Source organism: Ascaphus truei, chromosome 4 (genome assembly GCF_040206685.1).
Source record: "Ascaphus truei isolate aAscTru1 chromosome 4, aAscTru1.hap1, whole genome shotgun sequence".
In the NCBI taxonomy this organism is placed as follows: Eukaryota; Metazoa; Chordata; class Amphibia; order Anura; family Ascaphidae; genus Ascaphus; species Ascaphus truei.
In genome coordinates, this window is record NC_134486.1 from 81,955,101 (window position 1) to 81,966,036 (window position 10,936).

Consider the following 10,936-nt stretch of genomic DNA (forward strand, 5'->3'; position numbering starts at 1 on the left):
TACGGTGCGTGACCACCTGATTTGGACATAATATAATCCTCTACAGTCTCCCTCAACCACGTATCCCTGTTATCCTCAATCTCTTGCATGAGGGGCTCAGGCACATATGGATATTCCACACCATGAGTTCTTTTATATCTGGCCACTATTGCCCTTTCAGCCGTGCTGATACGGATGAGTTTCTTATTGCCTGCCCTGCCTGGCAGCACCCACGATAATGGTTCCTCAGAAGCAACCACATCATAAAGTATGGACGACCCTCGGGGAGTAACTAAGCCCTTCTGTATATCGTACCACCTTTTTCTTAGCTCTTCTAGGCGCTCCTCATCTGAGTACTCACCCTCATCCCACCAGTGGTCCACTATGTCACTTCTTATTAATATGAACCGCGTACGGTCCAACCAGGCCTCATACCCCTCAAACATAGGAGCCCACCGTCTGGTTTCTTTCCCCACTGCCTGCTCTTTTACTGTAACTGACATCTCACTCTCCTCCAGCTCTCCCCCAGAAGACACTCCTGATGTCCCTGTGGACCTGGAATTGGACCCAAGGCGTTTAGGCCTACATTTTACATTAGCATTGCAATCAACCGAATTTGTTTTGGACGACACCCCAGAGGCAATCATTTCCCTCCCCGATCCCTCATCGGAAGTAAAACAATCCCCCCAGTCTCGATTTGACCCAGTACGTTCCTCAAAGGTATCCCGTGACTCCCCAGACAACCCTTGGCTCGATAGTGACCCGGATGACGAAGTGACAGGGGCAGGGGCTTGGGCCATGGGCGAGGGCAGAACAAAAGGGGACTTGTGCTGGCGATGCGGCATCACTACCCGCAGTTTGACAATACCTCGACCGGTACCAGCGTTGGGCGGATCAGGATCACCCGTCTCCTGGTTCCCAGGCTTCCGCAGGGCCTGCCAGCTCTTGCCCTTCTCTCCTCCAGACGACCTGGTACAACACGGCGGTCGCGAGGGCATCTTCCATCTGGTTCCGCAGTGCCCACCGGAAGTGATGTCATCAGTCTAGCGGGATGAGGCGCCGCCATCTTGAGTTGGGTTCCCCACCGGAACTTCTTCCTCCAGAACGACATCCGCCGCCGGAAGTGATGGTTCCTCTCGCCGCTCCGCTTGGGCCTTGGTGGGGCCTTCCTTTGCCGTCATCTCCATGGGAACCTGTGGAGGGTAAGGGAATGTCTCACCGCTCCGTCGGCTTGTGATGGTGTCTTCTCCACCTTCCACTCGGGGAGTCGCCATGACCGTGGGACTAAGCCGCTCCGATCGCACCAGCGCAGGTGACCTCGGACTCTCCAGACTCTGCTTCGCTACAACGCAGGTAAGTGCTGGCTTTTTTTCAGCACCACTGTAGTGGCCCGCCGGTAGGCGCATCACCACCGATGTCAGGCTTGCTTGCTCCTCGTCCGATGAGGCAGACTCCGACGCTGGTAGTGGTACTTCCGCAGGGGACTGACAGCGAGGTTTCCGGGTTCTCGCTGCGGTTGCAGGCCCCAACTTCCTTCTTCTCCGTAGCAATCATCAGCAACGATCCCCATTCTCCGGGATCAGTTTTCTCCGTCTTTACCTTGGGCGAGGCTCCAGTCGTCAGCTTGGCTGTCTCTCCTCCTGCCTCCGCAGCGTGCCCAGGCACAAAGGGCTGCACGGCCCACAAATAATGTATGCCACATTGGTGACACCTTGCCGTGGTACTGGCTTCTCCGCCTGGCAACCGACACTGCATGCACAGGCATCGCAAAGTTTCTGTGTCACCCGCCTTTATTACCAGGAAGCCTCCTGGCAAAGAATAGGGGTGAGCTAAAATGTCCATCTCGGGCTTTATCGTACTGGTTACCGGAAACACTTTGCACAGTGGTCTCGTCTGTTCACCAGCTCCTCGCAACTGAAGGGAAGGAAGCGCACATCCAGCTCCTCCCTCAGCCAACTCGGTTCGTAATTGGCAGATACAGGGACCCCTCCACCTGGTAGATATTAAGGGAGGCCCCACAGATTCACTTGATGACCCAGAATTGGCTCTGAGCCTGCCACAGTCCAGGAGGGCGCGGCCACAGCTTTCGCGCCACTTCCCTCAACAGGGTGGGGTTCTTTATTTCGCGCCAATCCCGGCCAACTTCTTGCAACATTCTGGATGGCAAATTTTCTTTACTCGGCCCACGCGGTCTCCCAGGGAAGCGGGAACCGCCATCTTGGTTTACACGGCCATTCACTATAGCAACTGAGGTAGATTGTGTAGTGATCACTGCCTGGCAATCAGGTTCTCCATCCACTCCGCACATGATAGCAATGTCCTCAACACTGTCCTCCAGGGTAGCACCCCGGGATCCTAGGCAGGACAAAAATAGCGCAGCCACAGCCTTGGCGCCACTCCATAACATACTTGCAAAAGTCCCTTCTGCAGCTCGCTCCTCTGTGGTATTCACACCACGTGCGCTCTCTCCATCAGGCGCGGCCCGCCATCTTGGACTCTACGCACCGTGCAGAACTTCACCTCTTGCGGTCGCCATCATTACTTGGTAATTGCTATCGCACATGGTGCTCCTCTCTGCTGGGCAGCCGCCATTTCGATGCAATCAAGAATGCCAGTGCACCACTCTACATGTATCTAATGTATGTTTGACTCATCTTACTACCTCAGTCTAGGCTCACTCTTTCTGTGTATGCTGTGTCTACCTTCCTCCAGTATGTGCTCTGTGGTAAGTATTCTGGTTACTGGCTAGAGTACTCTGGCTTCTCCCATGCAGTACTAGGTCGTCTACCTCTCTTGGCCACCTCTAGCGCAGGTCCTCTCTGGAATTCCTGACCGGCGTTAACCAGGCTATTCCCATGAGCATGGCATCCCACGACTAGCTTCCTCAAGGCGACTAGAACAGCTATAGCCCTGTCTCCAGATCCACTTTACTCCTCTCAGGGCCCCTAGGGTGTGCTTTGTGATGTCGCCACGACTTTCCTGACTACCCCTAAGTCCCGTCCCATCCACAGCACTGACTGGCAGTATACACTCTCCTGTTTCCCAGTGTGCCTAGCAAAAGCCTGTCCTGTTGAAAGGTATCTCAGCAGCGCCTCCAATTGTAACGGTGTTTTCCCTGGGCCCTTCTGTAACCCATATGTAAGAAAATCCCCCACTTACATGGATGTGTGATATGTGGTGCATCTGCTGGCAACAGGACTCCTGAGTCTCCCGCTTGATGTTAATGGGGATATTCACCATGACAGCCGTCTGAGGTAGTGTGCTGAGTCCTACTCATCTGGTACAGCGCCTCCACCCCAACAGGATCCCTACGGCAGCAGGGGGAAGTATCTGATGGGGAACTCCTTCTTGGTGCATCCTTCTGCTGAATAACTCCACACTCACACAGAAGGGATCTTTTGAACCAGGGCATCTTTAATGTCATCTCCTCTGGCAGACTGCCCATCATAGCGGTTGTACTTAGCCGCACATTTCCATGAGGTACTCCCTTCAGAAGGTTCCTCCTCTCTTAATTGAGTTGCTCTCCACCTCTCCCCTAAGGGAGACCACCAGCTGTGCCTGGTCCCTGGACACAGTGTGTAATCAGCTTGCACTTGACTCTCTGACAGACAGACTTGAACTGCTGCACTTCACTCAGTATACACATTAACAACTAACTTTAGGCAGTGCTGTGCCTTAAATAGACTCCAGAAAAGACCCACCTCTATGTCACTAACAGTGGACACAAAGTATGTTGTCACTTCCTTTGCTACATATGACACTTCACCAGGGTTTGAGGGCAAACCTCCATGATAGTTACTGGCAGCCCTGCCTACTTACCAGGATTACTGCCAGCATGAGAGAGATCTGTACACCTATTTTACACATGGCTACACTTTTTTTCATCCATGTTTTTTTTTCCAAAGATTTATATTGAGTGTGCAATGTTTGTTAACTGTGTATATCCAAGGGTGGACATTTTCTTATACATCTGATATAAATATATTTTATTAACCAAATCTCTAATAAAATAAGAACAATTTAAGCAGCAGCTCATTTTGAAGTAAAAGCAGATAGAGATGTATGGAATATTTTTGCAGATTTGGATCCACCTAGATTATTAGTCTCAAAAAAGCCAATCCAACATTTCGTATTTTGTTTTTTTCAAAAACAGATAGAAATCCAAAGGAGAGAGAGACTGACTTTCAACTTAGTAGTTTCTCCAGTTGTATATATATCTCCTCAAACCCCCTCCAAATTAATTAGGCAGAGATGTCTGTGCTGAAAAAAGAGCACATCAGAAGTACCCGGCAGGGAGATATACTAATGCAAAGTATATTTAAATTAGTCCAATCCCACACTTCCTAAAAGGATTTTGATACCAACTATATAGAGTTAACAATTCTAAGGTACCAACCTAATGACTGGAATGGTGTACAGGTGACAGACCCAAGAGGGCTAGAATACATAACCACTGCTTTTCTGGTCACAGCTCTAGCAGTGTGAGCTAAACCAGCTGAGGGCTAGAAGTGGACCACTGTCTACTAACAGCATACATCCAAGGGATATCTATTTTATTGGTTGTAACCTTGAAAGGACTTCAAGCACAAAGTAATATGTACTGAGGGCTATGAGTTACTGAGGCCAGCTGTGATTAAATAAAACAGGTTTTCTGACTCACACGTAAAAACAAGCAAATTAAGCATATGCAGGGAGAAAGTAATATAAAAAAGTGACCTGGTGACTTCAGTCAGTTCTTCTAATCTTATAAAGGATAAAGACAGTGGGCCATATTTACTAAGCAGTGCACTGCCATAAGGCACCTTTGGTGCTGAAATTCATTACAACCTATTCAAATAAATGGACTATACGGTGTCTTCCAATGCCAGAAGGTGTCTCATGGCAGAATACTTCTTATTAGATATTCTCTGCTATCCCAGAAGGGGGTAAAATGCTTTGTACAGGTATGAGCACTCAATGAGAAGTAGAGCTCAAATCTAAGTATGCTGGGACAGTGGTGCTAGCCATCAGCTGATTTAGCTCACACTAATAGAGCTGCTGTCTAGAAAAGCAGTAGTTGTGGGTTCTAGTTCTGTTTGATCTGACAACAGTACACCATTCCAGTTATTAGGTTGGTGCATTAGGCTTATCAACTCTATATAGTTGGTATAGAAATCCTTTTAGGAAGTGTGCGTTGGGATTCATATAAATATAATAGTATAGCCATTAGTATATCTCCCAGCCAGGTATCTTATGTGTGTTACTTTTTTAGAACAGGCATGTCGCCCTAATTTGTTTGGAGGGAGGTTTGAGGGAATATATATAAAACTGGAGACACTACTAAATTGAAAGATTTTTAACTATCCGGAGACGGATTTCGGGTTCTTTAATGACGGATTTGAAATAACTCAATCATCTTTTTTTAGTACCCAATCCACAGATGGATTTTGGTGGGGGTCACGAATTAGGTCTAGGTTTGCCCAGCTCTAATAGCAGATAACTATAAAATGCATAGTAATTTTGTTGACTATCTTTATAAAACTCCAGGCCAAAATTTGCTTTGAATAACCATAATGTAAAATATTACAACACACATTGTCATTGTATATGTAGTTTAATAGATGTAAAAAAAAACTTTATTTCATTTTCAATAATGGGGGGTACAGAAAGATGAAAAGGTGAGAACAAGTGTCCACAAGCCGACGAAGGTTACATAGTTACATAGTAGGTGCTTATTTATATTGTAAAAAGCCCACTATATACATAGGCAAAATAAGACTAGCCAACCTAGAATAGGTGATAAACATACATCATATTAAAATTGGAGAACATATTGAGATATTACCCCTTAAGTAGCCCGTGACCAGCAGGTCATGACAAAATTTCATAACAAAGAAAATTATACTGTCATGCGCTCTGGAGATGACTTTGTATTTGCATACGTAGTCAGGTACTGCAATACCTCTCACCCACTTACCCATGTCCTACAGTAATTACTGTTCAGACTCTACTACAGTGAAATATGTTTTAATCAATTTACTAAATGCTATGTTTTACTTTGGGTAGTGTGCAACGAAGGAATTTATCTTAGTATACACCACCCTGTATCCTCCACTTTTGATGTTAACTCCTAAGAGTCCCACAGTTACTATTTGGGGTAACCCAAAGGGGACACAGACCTCCCTGCTGGGAGCCTGTACTTATCCCTCATCTTTCTAGAGAGCCTGACTACAATGGCATTTCCCTATCTGTAAAACAAATAAGGGAATGCCTACCATAATCAGGGTTAAAATCAGTAACGAACGTTTGTTTTCATGAGGTTAATGCATATCTAAAAAGCTAGTTATATGCAAAAACAATGGCATTGAGTTAACGCCATGTTAAAATAGTGCAGCCTTGCCTTAGTTTCAAATAACATGGCTCGCGTCAGGTGCTTCTTACCTAAAGGTGACATTACTCCCATTCATTCTCTTACTTCTTCCAACAAAACATATATTTCAATGTCTGGATAGGAGTAATGCCATCTTTAGATATGAACTAACGTCCAGTTAAATCCCTGCGCTAACTATAACAGAGCGCTGTGGCTAGGCGTTGTAAGGGAGAATGCCTCTTTTACATATCATTAGTACTAGTTATAGTTATTATAGTGCTTTCTGTCCAAAAACAGTGTTAGTGAGCATTGAAAATGCATGTTAGCACTTAATGAGGCGTTAATTTAGCTTAACGCCTAGTTATGTCAATAATGGACCTCTGTGGATTCGGGCTATTAATCTTTATTTCCCATTTTTAAGTACGTCCTAGGTACAGAATATTAATGTTGACAATATAATATATTACAGTTACAAACATATTTAAAGTATGAAACACCTGAAGTCTTGAAGGATCTTAAACAGGAGTTGGTTTTGAGAGACTGGTAAATTGTTCCAGAAGTGGGGTGCTCGGTAAGAGAAGGAAGAGCGACTGGATTCTTTACACGTGTGTGTGTGTCCGTTAGCAATAAAGCGCACATGGACGCAGCCTGATGAAACAGGGAGAGAGGAGAGAGCTGCAGATGCCGGGTAAGTCCTCGCGTGGCGGCCATTTTGCGATCCCTGTTATAACGTGGTCTCATTATGTGGAACCTTAGCACCGCTTTATAACGGGGTTCAGCTGTATTGAGTTGTATAGAATGTCAAGTTTGCTGAGGTAAATTTGAGTTGCTGTGCTATACACTATATCCCCCAAGTCAATAATTGGTATTAGCATTTGCTGTGCAATGTGCTTTCTGACCAAGGGTTTTAGACAGGATTTATTTCTATAAAGTTCGCCCAGTTATTCTTATTCTTGGTGTTGCAGCATGTTCATTCTCTGTAGAAACCCCTAAGATTAAAACTAGTTATTATAACTATTAATTCTGTTGCACAGCATATAAACCAGTAAATAAACTTGATAGGTCTGGTGCTGTGGCCATAAACTAATACAGGTATACGTTACCAGCAGGAATGATGGCACAAAGACGACAGCACTTAAAAGTATAATCCAAAGTAATTGTATTAAAGAAATAAACAGCACAAAATACAATGTTTCGATCCGCACAGAGGGATCTTCATCAGGGTGGTGCTGAGGGTAGAGGACTGAAACGTTGGTTATCTTTGTGCTGATGTGTTTTGTCAATACACTTTTTGATTTGATGAATTTTGAGTGCTGTTTCTTTGCTGTTGCTTTGGTGATAGCAGCTGTTACCTCTATATATACATATATATATATATATTTATATATATATAGTGCAGAATAAATGAGTTCTTCAGTATTAGGTGATACCTTTTTTATTGGACTAACAATTTATGTCATAGGACAAGCTTTCGAGAGTTCTCCTCTCTTCTTCAGGTCAAGCAATACTGATTTTCAGGTAAATCAGTATTGCTTGACCTGAAGAAGAGAGGAGAACTCTCGAAAGCTTGTCCTATGACATAAATTGTTAGTCCAATAAAAAAGGTATCACCTAATACTGAAGAACTCATTTATTCTGCACTATCGCAACTGGACTAACACGGCTACTTTCTGCTTTATATATATATATATATACACACAGTATGTATATATATATGTAAATGTATATGTGTGTGTGTGTGTGTGCGTGCGTGCGTGCGTGCGTGCGTGCGTGTGTGTGTGTGTAAAGAAGGAGAGTTTGATACCACATATACTCCGTATCACAATAAGGGTACCCCAATTAAGCCAGCTAATACCAGTAAAATACTAATTGCCAGCGGTGCTCCATGGCAAGAGAGATATATAAAAGGATTGAGAAAAGAGACCCTAAAGGAGCACACAGGTTTACCAGAATTAAGCAAAAGTTTATTAAATGTCACGTAATAAAAAAAGCAGTACAGAAATGGTTAAAAAATAGCATAGACTACCTGCACGAGTCCTCAAAAGATCTATGATGCTAAAGCCACATTAAATCCAAATGAGACAAAAAGCATGTATGACACGCAAAATATGGGTTCATGGTGAATTACCCCAAAGTAACCCCTCCTATAATAGATATCTCAACTAATAACCAGATATAAAGCAAAAAATAGCATTAAAAACTACATCCAGACCCATCAGTACTATATGAACCACACAGTAAAACAAGGAAAAAAGTTTTTATATTGAGGTTAAATAACCAATATTCAGAGTATGGGCGGTGTCCTATCACAACATTGATATAAAGCACAACTCCTAAGATATCACTAACTTCTGTGGGCTAATAAAGAGTAACAATAACCCAACTACAGTAGCTATGAAGTATACAGCAAACCTTTAGATGAGATAGCTCCTAAATACATGGTAAAGTCAAAGACGTCTGGAAAATGCAGACAAAGTCATACATTGAATATAGCAATCTGCAAGTGGTAATAGTCAGTCTATAATCACATGAGTATACATACTGTAGCATCAGAGTCAAAAACGGACATATCTACGTGCTCTCAGAGGAGAGAGAGTCAAGGGGTCCTGCCAAGCGCTCACACTCCTACGCGTTTCAACCTATGTCTTCTATTGTGAGTCCGTTTTTGACTCTGATGCTATGTATACTCATGTGATTGTAGACTGTGATATATATATATATATAACAAAAGGCAGCAGCCAGCACTCCAAGCAACAAAATGTGCACCCACCTGAGGAAGGTCCTGCCGAAACGTTGGGTTAATAGTGTGCTGTTTTGTCACTGCTAATACATGTCTTTTTGCTATATCTGAGTATTGCTGCTTTTGTGCCTTCTCTTATAGGAAGACAGCGTTTATATATATATATATATATATATATATATATATATATATATATATATATATATATATATATATATTGTATATATATATATAAACATACAATACAGTTCGCAAGGGAATCAGCAGACAGCACTCAGGTTAAGATTTGTAGAATATATATTGTAGAAAAGACAACACAAATCACCAACGTTTCGGACCCAGAAACGGGACCTTCCTGAGGGTAGTGCATATATATATATATATATATATATATATATATATATATATATATATATATATATATATATAGAAACCCTGTCTTCCCATAAGAGAAGGCACAAAAGCAGCAACACTCAGATATAGACATGTATTAGCAGTGACAAAACAGCACACTATAAAGGGTTTATAGTGTGCTGTTTTGTCACTGCTAATACATGTCTTTTTGCTATATCTGAGTGTTGCTGCTTTTGTACCTTCTCTTATGGGAAGACAGGGTTTCTATATTGATTTCTATGGAGCATACACCTTGACTTTACATTTGTTGCTTGGAGTGCTGGCTGCTGCTTTTTTTTGTATGTATATATATATATATATATATATATATATATATATATATATATATATACATATATATATATATATATATATATATATATATATATATATATATATATAAAATAAGCTATGTAGTACAAAGCATTGGGTTATGTTTAAAAAAAGGATTAAAATATTTATACTGAGTAAAGTTACTGTACTGAGGAGTTCAGCCTGTGCATGGTAACAAATACAAATACAGTATGATACAAATAGGATCAGAAGTGCACATGAAGAACAGACTGTACATTTCTTTTCGCTTCATAATATATGGTGTGAATTTATTGTCTCTCTTGCCATAAAAAAATTAATTACATGCATCTGACTTTCAGATCCTTACTTCAGATCACCAGAATTATTCACCATACATAGATTTAAGTTATTAAATGTAAAAACACAGAATTGAAATTGCTTCATCATATCAAGTGTAATTGTAAACTTACTTCCTGTGGGTGATTTATCAATATAACAAGAAGTCTTTAATTAGCATAGTTCATTCTAAAACATTATGTATGTATGTCTTTATTTATATAGCTCCATCATTCATGAAGAGTCTGCAGCCTGTTAGAATGGATGGCTCAACATCACACAGGAAACATGTAAAAGAGGAAAAACAAAGCACACGAATCTCATAGTGTAAAAAAGTAATTATATTGTGACAATATTAAAGTGTTAATGATTGCACGTACAAGAAAACTTAGTCAAAAAAGCAGGGCATGTTTAAGGGATCACTGACGAAGTAGTTCGCTACGAAACGTGTAGGATTGTGTGTTTGTACTGGACAGTCTCCTGCAATCATCACCTTGCTTTGGACCCTCCACATGCTGCCTGCGGGACCCCATTTCCATCGCTTTTCACCTAATTGACCGATGTGGACTTGTGACTAACTGATGTGACGTCAGTGCCCCGATTAACGATCACAACGGGGCAGAGGTTTATTGCTTCCAGACGGGTCCCAGCTGGAGTGGATCCATCGGTGTAGGAGAGTTTGCTCCATTGCTTTCTTCATCTGTAACCCTGTGGGTACTATGTACAGGTAACTGACATTGCTACAAATCGTGACTGGCTATACTTGCAGCAACTGGGGTTAAGGTTTCCTGCCTGGACCAGAAGGAGTGTATGTTGAAGGATCTTCACGAAGCAAGTCATCTACT